The sequence below is a fragment of the Limulus polyphemus genome, unplaced genomic scaffold, assembly GCF_000517525.1.
Source record: "Limulus polyphemus unplaced genomic scaffold, Limulus_polyphemus-2.1.2 Scaffold1105, whole genome shotgun sequence".
Classification (NCBI taxonomy): domain Eukaryota; kingdom Metazoa; phylum Arthropoda; class Merostomata; order Xiphosura; family Limulidae; genus Limulus; species Limulus polyphemus.
In genome coordinates this window covers 83,687-97,295 of record NW_013666715.1, presented here as the reverse complement: position 1 = coordinate 97,295, position 13,609 = coordinate 83,687, and the positions used below count along the sequence as shown (strand labels likewise).

The window sequence follows — 13,609 nt, the reverse complement described above, 5'->3', positions numbered from 1 at the left end:
AACAAACATAAATATGCTTTTATGAACTTTTTATAAATAACAATTCAATACCAATGCCTTGTGTCATTTCTATTGAGTCCCATCGATCACGTAGCCGGCTCTTTGCACACGGAGCTAAAATTCAATCTGACGCAACACTAAAAACAGTCAAAGAAACCTGTCACAAAGTGGTACATACATATGTGTTTAGTTAGACAAATAGGTTTTATCTATGACGTTGCCTGTTGCCAGTGTAAAAACAAACTTTCTAAGCTGATGGAGTCTTTTTTTGAGTAGTATCGTGTGTACTGTGTTTGGTTATTTTTACACTTAACAATATACCCTCTATGTAGAAACTGATTGTGATGGCCAATGAACTATTCTATTGAACATGGAAGTTCATTTCTGGCCCATCTGATGCCGTGCCCTCGACTATATTTCTAATAGACTGGTGTCGTTTTCTAGCCTACAATAATAATAAGACTAAGATCTTCAGGTTACTTATTAAAACATGCAGTCTTCTAGCCCTAAGTACATACATAGTCTACTAACCTTACAGGGAATGGTTTATATGGTACAAGGTAGGAATGGGCATGGTGTAATAAAACTAACTCTGGTCATCCTCACAAGGGGGCATGTCCAACATACTATCCATGCCTACTTTAATTTTTTATACCCAGTTTACAAGAAGCCAGGTGGACTAAACTTATCAAACTTAGTTATGCTTATCATACAATGACTAGAAGTTTCTGTGAATCGAATTATTTCAGGCAATACATGTACTGTAAAGTCTGTTTATACGACACCAGAAGAAACAGATATTCATGTGGACTCATAACTTGTGTGATATTTTTTCTTTACGATTTGTCCCTCCTTTTTCAATTCCATGAGAAGGCAACAGGATTTCGTACACAAGCTATATAGGCAGATTAAACTACAATGATAAAAAATCCTAAAATATTTTTGTGTATCGACGTCATGAATTCGTTACTGTCTATACAAAAGCAATAGAATCATAGACACACTTTTGTATGTACCCATGCTATATAATTTCATGAACACAGAAAAACGAAGCAGACATGGACTGGATGTTGGACATGTCCCATTGTGAGGATGTACAGAGGAAGTATTATTACACCATGCCCATTCCTACCTTGTTTCCTCACTTTTTGGTTCACCCATTATTGCACTTTCAATATTTTAAAATATTTTTTCCATTGTTTATGCACTTTTTTTCACACAAGGTGATATGATCTTATGCATCATTCACTTATTTGTGTTGATATCCTGTATGTTTATCAACAGTGTGGGTGTGCACCAAAATATTATGGTATGTGCAAATTATGGTGTATGTGTGTGTCGTGTGCATTCTCTTCACTTATGATGTGTGTACATATTGTGAGTATGCATGTGCGCTGAACTTGTGATGGCACACACCCTATAGTGTGCGATGGCATACGGGTTGAGTTGTGGTTGTGTGCATATTCTAAGGGTTGATAAATTAGTTAATTTATTTAATTAACTACTTCACGCTAGTAATGGAACGTGGTTCCTGTGCTATTGTTCTATTTGGTACACTTATAACTATGGTAGGTCTGTTTGTTTTACAGCTCAACAATGTCAGTCAGTCAGAAATTTGTGGTTTTGTGAATTTTTTGTATCTGCTCTACTGACTTTTTCAAGTGGTTCTATGACTTATGATTTTGCATGTGATTTGTTTATGATCTAAGGGTGTCTCTCAAACACTTTTGAAGATTTATTATTTGGTTGTTAAAGGTGTATGTGAGTAAATAGTTTGTATTGTATGTATTATTTATCCGCCCCATTTGTACTATAAATACTACAGTAACTATGATAAGCACTTTTCGCTCATAATATATTGAATGCAGGTTAAGCCATATTCTTCTTTACTTTTCATGTTTGTTTTTGTGTCTGTATCTAACAAAGAAATGAATCATTGCATTTTGCTGCATCTGTCTCGTGTAGTACGGTAGACCACGTGAATGAAGGCGATTTAGTGACATATGGAACGAGAAATGAAGGTTTCTAAATATAATATCAAATTATAAGCCGTGCAAGAATCATATTATATCTACCTCGTATGGTTTTCAATGTCTGCTACATGGATATTCATTTAAGTACTGAAAAAACATTTAATTCAAAATCATAAATAAATGTTCATGTGAAATGATAGAAGTATGCTTTTTTAATGTATTACTAATATATATAATTTGAAATAATATAGTTGTTGTTTTGTTAGTGCAAAGCTACACAATGGGCTAACTGCACTCTGTCTTCCGGAAGGAATCGAACCTTGGTTTTAGAGTTACAAGTCTGTATACTTACCAGTGACCCATCATGGAACACAATAGAATAGTATAAAGACGTTCATGTAAATTAACAGAAGGATGTTTATTTACGATACTAGTAATATGTCATTTGAAATAGAACAAAGATGATTGCTTGGAATAGTACAAAGATGTTCTTCACGAATACTGCTAATGTGTCGTTAAAATTATACAAATATTTTGAAAACAATATATATTTATTTACTTGATTAGATTGATCAACATGCAAGGGGAGTTTAGCATCTGTCAAAACACAGATTTTTCTTTCATAGCATGATTTTAAGTGCATAATCCAAGTAGGGTTGTGCCCAACTTAATTCCAAACCAGCATTACCTGATAATTTCATGAAAATCGTGACATCAACAATTCTTCGTCACTTTCAAATGAAACAGACAATTAACAGTATCAGTACTAATTTATCAGCTTCATCCAAAACAGAAGAGTAACATTACTGATAATTTCACTTGTATTAGCAATACTTTATCACTTGGGGATTTTTTTAAAGCCGAGTTTAACATAAAACGTTTAATAACTGAATAATTTCTCATTATTTTAATGAACTGCTTAAACAAACAAGTCCGGAGTGAAAAGACCTTAATATGGTGCTAGAGTTTAGCGTGAAAAGACTTCAATATAGTTTCGATTTCTGTAAGCATTTCATACATTCTTTACTATATAACTATATTAACGTTTTCTCACGGTCTCGTGGGTTTTTATTCACTATAACGTAAATCCAACCCAGAAATTGATCTGTTTTGCCTGACTTTTGATTTCTAGTTCATCGTGTGGAAAAGAGGAAACCATTTATAGACACGAAAGTGTATTTAAACCAATTGAAACTCTACAAGTGCACATATCCGTTTATGTGAAGAAGCGTTGACTTTTACATTCACTGTATCCTTTGCTTCTCCTATTTCGCGACAAATTTTTCCAGCGCATTAACTTGAACGTAATAATATTTGTTTTAGCAAAAAAGCTGTTACGCAAGTGAAACATTTCAACCAAATAACTTATGCCCTGGGAACTATTGTTAAGAAACATTGATTTGATAAGCCTATCTACCACCTAACTAGTTTGGGAAGGGGAATCCATGAAACACACGTGCGGTGCTTTTCGATTAAGAATAGGTGTGCAATATTTATACCTATTCAATCGAACGAAAATGCTTGTATTTTTCAATGGGTACTTGCTTTCTATGCCTCAACTGGCACTCAATTTTTTTTGTACAATACGAGAGAAGAGAGATTATTGGTTTTGTCAGCACCAAACAACCTGAAATGGTCTACAAAGTGCAGCTGTATATGTGATTTAAAAACGTTCTTTTTTGTGTACGCAGTAGTGATCAATAATAATTTCTGGCTGGTTGCATGGCTGTTGGCTTTAGCTACTTTGAAATTTATTCAACGTTTCACAACATTTTCTATCGAACGAAACAACAAATTCACGGTGTTTGAAGGAAGGGAGTTTCTACCAAATGTAAGATGTTACAATGGTTTGAAAGACAAGTGGTAAATGATTTTACGCGCCATTGTTAGAGTTCTTTTTACGGAATGTTCAGTACCGTTTGTTTTTTGTATTTGTCCGTCGAATAATGTTATAATTACAAATGGGTAAATCTTGGTCGCTAAAGACTTTCCTTGGTAAAATTGTGAGGGTCAAATGCTCATAATCACAAACAGTGCTTTATATAAGTTATATCTCAACTCTGCGTACAAAAGAATTGTGTCAAATATATATTATTCATATCAGAAAAATGTGCTCTGGAAACGTTTTAGTTTAGAACGTGAGTGTTACAAGATATCCAGACACATGATTGAACTGTGCTGAACAGGCCTTTTCTTATGTCTTATTACAGACACATTATTAACAACGCTTAACAGGTTTTCTTTTATTTCTTTTTACAGATACATACGTAAACAATGCTCTAAAGGCCTTTTCTTATTTTTTTCTTACAGACACATGATGAACAATGCTCTAAAGGTCTTTTCTTATTTCTTCTTACAGACACAATGCTGATCTAGTTGTTTCTACATATGAAGATGTGACTAAACAATGCAGATCGATTTTTCCCTTCATATGGACACATGATTAAACAATATTGTTCAAGTTTTACCTGCATTTGGACACGTGACTAAACAATACTGACCGAGTACTTCCTTCATATAGACATGTTACTAACCAATGCTGATCGAGTACTTCCTTCATATAGACATGTTACTAACCAATACTGATCAAGTACTTCCTTCATAAAGACATGTTACTAACCAATACTGATCGAGTATTTTCTTCTAAGGGACAACTCCGTATAAGGTACACACACACATTGTTCTTGTGCTGTAATATGTGTGTACCTCGTTACAAGTAAAATATCTCAACCAATTTTGATATTCTTTTATTTGAATAATTTATTACTAACTATTCTAAATTAATCTAATCAATAATTTTTAGATTCTAAATTATTAGAATTTCCTCTTTTTACATCATCGCAAACCTGTTATTTAGATTTATTTCTATATTTTAAGTTTTTAAGCTTTACATAGCCAAATAATAATAAATGTTATGTTGTCAATAACTCTTTTGAGTCCACGAGTTTTCTCTCATCTTCGAAAGGCACAAGCCGCTCTCAAATCCAATACATTTAGTTCTGAAGTGAGTCTTTGCATTCGTGCTTTCAATTTAATCTTCGCCGTTATTGGATTCATGAAATTCTGGCTGTAACAATGATGAAATAGTAGACTTCTTAGACTTCTTGGAAATTGTTCGTTTTTATAACTTAAACTTAAAATCAATTGCTACTAGACTAGTACAGCAGTCACGTGAGATTCAGAGAATGAACGTGTTTTCTATTCAGTGGAATACTTAATGTTAGAGCTATACACAAACGATGAAGGTCCTTAGATTTAATCAGTATGAGAAAGAAACTCCTATTTATTTAGAGAAAAGGCTTGAAATTGTTGAAAAAAGTGTTTTTTTTCGATATTGCCAAACACAAAAATGACGTAAGAAATAACGGGAAATTCAAAGCTTCACAAGAGACTGAATTGTTGTTATAACAGTTTCTCGGTCTTCTCGTATTTGTTATTCAAACTCTTATATCATTTCTGTCTTTCTTTGTCTCGATCTATGTCTCTCTGTATGTCTGTTCCTCTAAAGCAATGTTTTATTTCTCTCTGCCTCTGACAATCTTCTTATCTATTTACTTGTCTTTCTCTGTTAAACACATTTCGCGCCTATCTGTCTATGTATTTCAGTTTTTCTTTCTATTTCTATGTGTCGTTCTCCATCCATTTATCTGTCTCTATATATTGACCAATCATAGATTTACACTTAATAATTACAAAATAATAATGTATATATGTTAATCCTTCATTCATATTCGCAATACACTGACATTTTTGTGTTTTTCCAGGCTGAGCGAGACACTCAATAAACAATAACTTTGTTTGCTATTTCGTGAATTTTGATACACGTTTGTAACATTGAACTGTTACGTTAATTTTTCTACGTGATTTATATAGAGAGTCCCGCGTTTTAGTTAAATAATGCTCTTATCACGAAATTCACGCTGAATATTATTGCGTTTTGAACGCATGCGCTAACAAATTTTCAAAAGAAACAAGATTATTTGGGTATACAAAGAGTTGAGCATGTTATATTAAAACATTTTTGGAACCTCACTATATTGTTACACACCGTTTCGCCACGTTATGCTCTGATGACCGTGGATCTTAAAACTATCCCTGCAGCGCAGTATCCGTTACAAAAGACTCTATCGTAACGCTGTCATGTTTAAATTAAACCACTCTTTCCTGCATTGTTTCCAGCGCCATTTTCAACACTTCAACTTGATCTGTATGTTTTAGTATGAAATATCATGAATACCCATTTTATTCTTCACCTGCTTAGTGTATGACTGGAACCCTTATCTTAATGATCCCATACCCTTTTGGCATCATTTCCTACAAAACCGATATTACTGTGTAGTACAAAGGGTCTAGAACATTGGTCTGAAAGTAAGCAGAATTTACCTTGATCTTTGTATCCATGCACTCTCCTGATCCCTAGCTTCCAATAACTGCATTATCCAGCAATGATAATGAATTTCTTCTGAAAGGTTTTGCGACATGCCATGTACCACTGTTGTAGTCATTTTCATGACACGATACTTTTAACAGTTATTACGATACATATACGCTTCGTCGAGTGCCAGGTACTGCCATTTTTCCTCCCTACGTACTGTACACGTGTCTGTGTCGTTTTTAAAGATACTTATTAATTATGTTGCGCACTGTTTCCAGAGGCATTTGGACGGCTTTTGTCACTTACCTTTGTATTCGTGGATTCTCACTTATTACAAGACGACACACTTTACTTTCCACAGTTCAAGTACGAATTGTTGCAGGTATAGTTCTGAATGGTCATGGTGCCCCAAGCTGATTCGTATTCCTTTGCTTTTCAATGACATTAAGTATAATGGATATTCCCGCCTTGAAATTTCCTTATGAGCAGAGTATATGAATATCTTGCATTGGAAAGGGTCGTTATATACCTTACCCACATCGATTAATTTTAGATGGTATCGCGTGATCTATGTAACACCTAACAATGTCAAAATATATTTCTGATAAATACCTTCCTATACAGTTTTATATCGGCTGTGATTTTTCAAGTGGCTTTCTGATTTGCGGATTCTTAATAGTTTTAATAGAACGTACTCAATCTTCTGGACTTATGCCATGCACAAACAAATTTTCTTCTAAACCTTGGGTATTATGCTAAATAAATTTCATGTACATAAAGAACACTGAGTGTATAGAATACCTTGTTTGTAGGAAAGGCATTAACTATACCTTTCCCTGTAGCTTCAAGAACCCCAGACTTGAGAAATGTGAATGCACCGAAGCTTTTCATTAAATGTCAGAAATAATTATTATTTGTTTTCTTTTCATCAATCAAAGAGCTTTCTTTTATGGAACCATCTTTTTTTAGAGTATTATTTTAATAATAAGAATGATATCACTTTTGAAAAATTTGTTGTATGTGGGCACACAAAAAATAAATCCTGAAAACAATGGATTAGTTTAAATTAACAACTTTTGCAATTTATTTCAGATATTCATTGAGTTTCATGAGTCTACTCAGTTTTTTGGGGATTACCTCTTGAGAGATAACGCTTCCGAGAGTTATCACGAATGTGGTAATCTTGCTATTGAACATGTACACCCCGAATCGTCAGCTAATCTCTTTGGGGAGATGAATGCGCTATTTGACTGATTGCCTTCTGCAGATTGTGTAAACACACAGAAACTGTGCGCTAGACGTCACACCACCTTGAACAGTTGTCTGAGATACGTTCATTTGTTGCGGTGTCTCCAACCGTTATTTTGCTTCCACGAGCGCGTGTCGTGTGATCGCGAGGCGCATACAGAAGGTGCAAATTTCTCCATTTTAAAAAAACCTGATATTGAAGTAGCGAGTTTTTCCAGATTGTTCTTCTTCTGTTTTGAAGTAAGTCCCCTTTTAAGTTAATTTGATATGATCTGTGTTTCTAAGAACAAAATATTTGAATATTAATAGAAATGAAACTTTTTAAATGCTTAAATAAATCATTAGATTACGAAATATCAATTAACAGAACTAACTATCCTAAATAGGTGTTTTTTGTTGTATTTTTTAAAATGTAGAATACAGTGGAGGAAAAATGTATTGTATCACCCAATCATTCCACACTTTTCTTCGGAAAACTGTCTGTTTTGAGACCCTAATGCATGTAGGTTCAAATGAGTTTCATGGATTATGCAGTACTGTCTATCTATTGCATCAGCAGCTTTATGGGCATCTGGGTATGGCATCAGCCGTTTTTGGCTATAAATAGAGATTCTTACTGAGAGACAGTTTAGAAGCCTATCTGCTACAACATGCGTGTGATGCTACCGTGGCTTAGGGTTACGAGTTAACTCCACAGTAAAAAAACAGTCAAGAGGGACTTTCAACAAGGCAGATTGCTAGTATAATTAAATTTAACCAGTCTATTGTGAGCCGCTGGGTGCAGAGATATAGAAAAACTGGCTGTTTGGCAAGGCAGAAGAGAAGATGTAGGAAGAAAGCTTCACAGCAGCTGACGATCATATTGTGAAACGCATGAACCTGCACGATCGTCGACTGTCGTCCACAGACCTCAAAAGAACATGGCAGGAAACTTCAGGATCACTGTCACCGCGAGCACCGTCCAGTCTCGCCTGTGTTCAGCCGGTCCCCCAGGAAGATGGCCAAGAAAAAAACCCTCCACACCAACAAGATGAAGCTCAACTGGACCAAAGAGCATGCAGGCTGGATTGCAAAATGAGAAGCAAAGTGATCTACTCAAACGAACCAAAGTTCAACCTTCACAGGTCTGATGGGAAGCACTTTGTACGACGTCGATGTGGAGAAGAGTTTCATCCAGCATATTTGAATGCAAATGTCAAGCATCCGCAAGGCCAATCAAAAGCTCAGATCTCAATCCTTTCGAAAACTGCTGGAAGGTAATGGGAAGTAAAGTGGAAATGAAGAAACCAAGAAGCACCTTGGAACTGCAGAAAGTCCTAATCATGAATTAATCCCTACCTACATTCAGTTCCTGGTGCACTCCATGCCATGACGATGTCGAACAGTTATCAAGGCCAGAGGGGGCACAACCAAATATTAAAACAATACACAGACTCTGAGACCATTCGTGGCATTATCTTTAAATCTAGGTTTTCTTACTCAAACAATATTTTCGTTGGTTTGTTAATAAAGATTATATACGTGTTTGAATGACTGAAATATTAATTAGCTTACACCACACAATCTCCATAACCGTTTTACAGCAATTCTGACACTTCTACAATACACAATCTCGTAAACAGCTACAAGAACGAAGAAAAGTGTGAAAAAAGTTGTGTGATGCAATAATTTGTTGCACACTGTAATTTACTACTAATCGACCTTCATGATAACCTGAAAGGGATTTATATATTCAATACATATCCAAAGAGGGTTGATTCATCACATAGAAATGTCTATTGAAGTAATTTACCACGCCGGCTTATTCTGGCATGAGGAACAAACGCTGAAAGTATCTATATGTCACAAATAATCAAAATACGAGGGGCGTCCGAAACATTCGTGGCCCGACCTATAAAGAAAACAGACACTGGCTAAATTATGATTTATTTTTCAACATAATCTCTTCCTGAGTCTATACACTTGTGTCAGCAGTGTTTTAAAGCCTTTATGCCCTTCTGAAAGGACTCTTCTTCTTGGTTCACAATCCATGACTGGACAGTTTGTACTAGAACACCATCGCTCTGAAATCTTTGGCATTTCAGAAAGATTTTAAAGTTAGGGAAGAAGAAATCGTCACTTGAAATTAAATTCGGCGAGTAAGGGGGATATTGAATAATTCGAAACCAACACCGTGGATAGCTTTCAAAGCAACATGCGATTTTTAGCTGAGGTATTGTCCCGATGGAAGAGCACACCTTTATTGAGCGATCTTTTCTCTTTTGTTTGATTTCTTGACGCAAATTGTTGATTAATGATGCATAGTAATCTTTAACGGCTTGACCCCTTTACAAATAATCAACTAGTAAAACGCTCTTGGCGTCCCATCCCAAAAAATTGATGTCACGATCTTCCCAACAGAGAGTTGTGACTTGAACTTTGAGGTGGGTGAACTTGGGTATTTCCATTGCAAGCTTTGCATTTTTCTCTCAGGGTCGAAGTGGTTAACCCACGTTTCATTCATGGATACGAATCTATCGAAATCTTTGGAGTAGACGTAGTCTTTCAATAGCTCGGATCCGTTTCTGCTCAGGTGAAAACGTTTTTGAGCCCATCTGGCACTAACTTTACTCTTACCCCAACTGTCACTGAAAATGTTTGCTAAAGTACTCTTACCGATTCCCACTTTCTCTGCTAACTTCCTAATGGTAATTTTTTTATCATATACAACCATATCATGAACTGTTGTGGTCTATGTTGAAGGTCGACCTGATTGTCTACTGCACTTAAACTCAGCACACTATTTTATCATTGTTAAATATGCCGGAACATCCTTTCCTAATGAATGTTGTTTCTATGTTCTGGTGGATTTCTTGTGGCGTCATTTTCTTTTTAACAAAATATTTGATCGCCTACTCAGACTAAATCTCTGTGATAGTAAGCTGTTTGTTTCTCAGTACTGAAACTAACTCTCGGTGAGAGTAAGCTGTTTGTTTCTCATTACTGATACTAACTCTCGGTGAGAGTAAGCTGTTTGTTTCTCCCTATTGAAACTAACAGTAAGCTGCTTGTTTCTCTCTTTCTCAGACTAATTCTCGATGAGAGTAAGCTGTTTGTTTCTCAGTACTAAAACTAACTCTCCGTTAGAGTAAGCTGTTTGTTTCTCATTACTGATACTAACTCTTGGTGAGAGTAAGTTGTTTGTTTCTCAGTACTAAAACTAACTCTCCGTTAGAGTAAGCTGTTTGTTTCTCAGTACTAAAACTAACTCTCCGTTAGAGTAAGCTGTTTGTTTCTCAGTACTGAAAGCTAACTCTCGGTGACAGTAAGCTGTTTATGACGGATTTAACTAACAATTAGAGAAGAACAAACAATACAATAGTTTTATTTTGTGCTGCATCTGATAAGAGACAGGATAGTACCAGAACTGTCATGTTTGTTATTAGTTAACAAACCCATCACTATACCCCCATGAATCACAAGTGTAGGGTTCACAAGATAAGGATTTCGAAGGTCAAATCTCTACGTCTAAATATTCGTTTTTATCACGGTAACGTTAAAATATTTTTGATACTTATATATAGAGGGTTTTGAATTGAAATACAAACCGTTTAAAGATAGGATTTTGTTATAGCACGGAAACAATGCCACTCTTATAAATACAAATAATACATTTACAACCTCGCAATTCACATGTGGCGCTCTGCCCACTTCCACCATGGACAATGAAACTAGTGTAATATGTTAGTTTAATAGTGAATTATTGGTTACTACTCGTTTTTACGATGTCGTCAGTATATGTTAGCATAGTAAGTAGTTTTTATGTGATATTGGAAGCACAAGTATACATCCTTAGTGGTTATGAAAGCATACGACATATATTTCTTTAGATGATATTTCATACATTTTGAAACTCACAGCTTACTACTTTCGTTGTGCTATCGCTGTCATAATATACGTACATCAACATTTCAAACAGGTGTGGTCTTAATATAAAGTCGTTGACCTCTCGAACAGGAATGGTCTTAATGCACAAACATCAACCTCTGGATAAGGGGTGGTCTTAATGTACAATCATCAATCTCTTGAACAGGTATGGTCTTCATATATTCATATACAATAATCAACCTATCAAACATGTATGGTCTTCATATATTCATATACAATAATCAACCTATCGAACCTGTGATCTTAATATACAGTCTTCAACCACTCGAACAGATGTAATCCTAACGTACAGCCATCTGCTTCTTGGATATGTGGTTTCAGCATAACATCATATATTTCTTTGACAAGTGTGATCTTAATGCATAGTCATTTACTTATTTAGTTAATTGGTGTGGTATTAAACGCAGACGTTACGCAGGGCTCAGTTCTCAGCCCGTTAATCTACATTCTTTCTATCATCAACATACCGTTTCCGAAGTTAGCATACGCTGTTTCTTCCCAATACGCCGATGTCGTAGCAGTCTGGAGTGCATCACGTTACCCACTAGCTGGAGCTGCCAAAGTCTAAGACGTGTCAAATAAAAGTACTCACTGGTGTAACAAATGGACAATATTTCTTATCCCTACTAAAGCCCAAGCTACAGTGTTTCAAAGGCAAACACCACAAAAAGTTCCGCAACATTATACAAAAAACCCTGTTATATTTAAAACAACAGCCAAATACTTAGGAATGACCCTTTACACACGCATGCTTTGGACTAATAATGTCAACACCGTTCTGAAAAACACAAGTACAAGATTATCATACCTCCGAAGCATTGAGGTTATGAATAAGGGATGTAATAGCCACTCTATTCTTACCATTTACAAAGCATAAATTAGGCCCCTATTCGAATACAGATGTCCTGTTACTTGTAACACGCCCGATACAGTAAACAATAAAATCCAACAACAGCAGCAGCACATAACCATAAAAACAGCATTGCAGCTATCTAAATACACTCCTCAGGAATATACCAACAAACTTAGTGATTTACCATCCTGCAAAAAACTTATACACAAACTAGCACAGAAATTTAATTACAAAAATCTCATATATGTATAAGTCAGACTAGAACTTTTCAATACCTAGCAGCTGTACCACCAACATGGCTAGCGTATATTTCACCAATAAATTATATAAAGCAACAAGTTAATATAATTTAGTCCCAATCACTCATTATACACGTGGATTAGATTAAATTAATTTACGACATTTTTTCCCCCTTTTATTAGCAATATTGTTTTGTTTTTTTTGGCGCCAGCAATACCAAGCGCGGGGCGCACGTATACCCGATTCGATTTTATCCCCCTCCTCACCTGGTGTTAAGTCTGCAGACTTGCGACGCTAAAAATCGCGTTCCCATACCCGGGGTGGACATAGCACAAATAGCCCAATGTGTTGTTTTGTACTTAACAACAACCAAACCGAATCTTAGAAATACTAATATCTGCTACTAGATTTTTTTTCGTTTTTTGTTTTTAATTATCCTTGGCTTTGTACTTTAGTAGGTTTAAAGTAGGCTTAAACAAAAAGTGGTATATGAGCCTGAAAAGTTTCAGAGTCATTGTCCTAGAAGATTAGAGGACAGGATCACATGAACCTGCAAAGCCTGAAAAGTGCAAATACTACAAAAATTGAGTGAAATTATGAAATAATTAGCGATACCAACAATAGGTGTAAGGGCAGACTTAAAATCTCATGGCGGTGTGTATCTTTTGCATCATCCTGTACTTTCTTATTAATACTTCGATTACTGTAACTACATAAACTTTATAACTTAGAAAACCAGTACCTTCTTATCTCTGCGACTGAACCAATCAAACTTTTGCAATTTATTTTTTAATTCTACGAACTTCTTTACAAACAAAACTAAATCATATGGTGAACGATTTAATTATTCTCAATTAGAAAAGGAGAAGAAAGGTGTGGGAGTGATTAGTAGAGGAGAAGAAAGGTTTGGGAGTGATTAGTAGAGGAGAAGAAAGGTTCGTGAGTGATTAGTAGAAGAGAAGAAAGGCACGTGAGAGAATAGTGGAGGAGAAG

At 35.4% G+C, this 13,609-nt stretch overlaps 1 protein-coding gene across 1 annotated transcript in view; it reads left to right on the top strand.

Moving 5' to 3' along the window:
- The first annotated feature begins 7,740 nt into the window (after positions 1-7,740).
- Positions 7,741-13,609, top strand: part of LOC106462149 (homeobox protein prospero-like) — an 88,429-nt gene continuing 82,560 nt past the window's right edge. Inside the window, exon 1 of the mRNA XM_022389320.1 lies at positions 7,741-7,836. The gene's annotated coding sequence lies outside the window, so the exon portion shown is untranslated. The remainder of the gene's footprint in view (positions 7,837-13,609) is intronic.